Below are 2,741 nucleotides of genomic sequence, written 5' to 3'. Positions count from 1 at the left end.
CGGTTTTGCCATGACGCATCCAGCCAGCAGGCTGGCAGTTTGACACCCCTGCTCTAAGACCAAGCCAAATCCAAAAATGCTAAGAAATTCCTAGAAGCTGGGCCGTCAGATAAATCAGCCATTAATAGACCCATATAAGCCTTTTTTACACACTGTTCAAAAGAGACAATTAAAAGGCTATGAAACAAAAAGACCAGAAGCCAACCTCTCCAGCAGCCAACATTCAGATAAGCAGGGATTAATACGGGTCAAATAATATATGCTCTAATCAAGGAACTACCAAGGAGAAAAGCACACCCCCACCAAAACACGCAGGGCAAGCAGCTGTATATAATAAACAAGGAATAAAACCTTCATTAATTTGCACTGCTGATGTTATTCCTGGTTGGATAATGAAATGTCTGCAAACGAACAACCAAGCTTATATAACACAAAGAACTCTATAGTTCAGTCCTGAGCTATCTATAACGGGTAGTCCTCAACTTACCAGAGTTCGTTTAGTGGTTGTTGGAAGTTACAACAGTACAAAAATAGTGTCTTATGACCATTTTTCACACTTGAAAAATGCAGCACAGCATCTCCATGGTCACATGATTTACATTTGGATGTTTGACAACTGACTCATATTTATGACGGTTGCAGTGTTCAGAAGTCATGTGATCTCCTTTTGCAACCTTCCAACAAGCAATGTCAATAGAGAAACCAGACTCATTTAACAACCGTGTTACTAATTTAACAACTGCAATGATTCACTTACAAATGTGGCAAGAAAAGTCGTAAAATGGGGCAAAACTCACTTAACAAATTTTTCACTTAACAACATAAATTTTAGAGTCAGTTGTGGTTGTCAGTTGAAGACTACCTGTATTCTCTTCTTTTGAAAACAATGAGTATTATTTTGATTTTGAAACAAAATTCACCAAATATATTTTGCTTCACATCTGAAATGCTCAAAGTTGTCCAAGTCAAAACATTTTGCAAATCCTTATCTACAAACCCCACATCATGATCTGCAATTTATCAACAATCTGCAATGCATTGCTAATACTTTGGGTTATAAGAGGTTTAACAAGTATCAGGGAAGGTTTTAGATTTATGTTTTCATTTCATCTGAAAAGAATCAAAGCAATTCTCATAGCGTGACGTTGATTTCACCTTTAATTGTATTTTCTGTTCCCTGCATAATCTTATTCTCCTTGTTTTACTACCTTCAATAACAGAAATCAGTAAGAGGAATACATTTAACAAATAAAATCTGCTATTGCGGGTCTCCTGTGCTGATTTCACATATTTTTTTTATTAAATCTGCTGGGAATTTTTCAAAAAGGCATTTAGCACTCTGTCAAATCATCAGTAGTTTAAAAAGAAACAGGCAATTTTAATTAAAGTGACTGAATAAATTATTTTTAAACTTTAATCCGAGCAGATGAATTCTATGTTTTTGTTTTACCATGCTTATCAATGTTTAAATATTTAAACTCTTTAAACATTTTTAGCAGATTTAGCAGGTTTTAGCAGAAGGAAATATCTCCAAATAAATGAAGGCAAAACATTGCATTTATTGTTAACTTTTATCATTTAATGTTCTATTTTTTTTTAACATTCTAACTGTTTTATATTGCTATTTTTATAAAGTTGTAAATCATCCAGAATCATTCAACAGTGAGATGGAAAACATAAAAAATAATAAATAAAATAATCTGCAGATTGTAATTACACCTGTCATATTCTTCTGATATATTTTAATGAAGAAGGGACATTTGTCATTTTATAGATTATCATTCAGAAATACTTAGGAATTGGATAGGAAATATTTTCAACAAAATTCCTTAAGGAGAAGATTTGAGGCAAAATCTATGTAATTATAGAGCAACCTCAATAATTTCAAGATGTGTAAACTTCAACTCCCAGAATTTCTCAACCAGCTGGCTAGGAATTCTGGGATTTAAAGTCCACACATCTTAAAGCTGATGAGGTTGAAATACACTGCTCTAGAGTAAATAGGTCTCTGAGTCTAATGCAAAAATGCCTACAATCAATTCAGTACCTAAGAGCAATTGATGTAATGGTTCGGTAGTTACACAGCTTGCTTTTAGCATGTGGTGTAAGCTTTAAAAATGTACTGGCATGGGCTTTTAAACAATATAAAACCCAATATTTTAAACCCCCAAAATACATTAATGCACAAACTTGTCCACTTCAAGACACAAACTGAGCAATGTGATATATGCAGTACAATGCATGAGACATGTACAGATCTGTACATTGGAGAAAAGAAACAACCACTTCACAAATGCATGGCACAACATAGCAGAAGAAACTCATCAGGACAAGATTCAGTTGTCCATCTATGTTTGAAAGACAAAGGTCACTCTTTTGAAGATAGCGAAGTCCACATTTTGACAGAGAGGAGCTCTGGTTTTAAAGAGAGGTCAAAGAGGCCATCTTCATTAAGATTGAACAGCCCTCTCTCAGCAGAGGGGGAGGAATACAATACCACCAATCTCCTGTTTACAACACAGGCCTTTCAGCAGCTCCAAGAGGGTTCCACATCCATTTGCAGTATTTAGGTGACCCTGAGGTCACAGATGAACCTCCAAGTGGTCTCAATGACTCTCAGAAAGAGTGCTAACAACCAAATGACTGCAAAGAATATAAATTCTTCCATCCTGCACCATTCAGACAATACTAAAGATGCGTCTTGGATAGAACAGAAACGTCATCAAGCAAAAAATAAAAAA

Source organism: Protobothrops mucrosquamatus, unplaced genomic scaffold, assembly GCF_001527695.2.
Source record: "Protobothrops mucrosquamatus isolate PMUCROS unplaced genomic scaffold, P.Mucros_1.0 scaffold1863, whole genome shotgun sequence".
NCBI classification, from domain to species: domain Eukaryota; kingdom Metazoa; phylum Chordata; class Lepidosauria; order Squamata; family Viperidae; genus Protobothrops; species Protobothrops mucrosquamatus.
The sequence above is the reverse complement of the archived record's forward strand: the minus strand, read 5'-3'. Positions refer to the sequence as shown.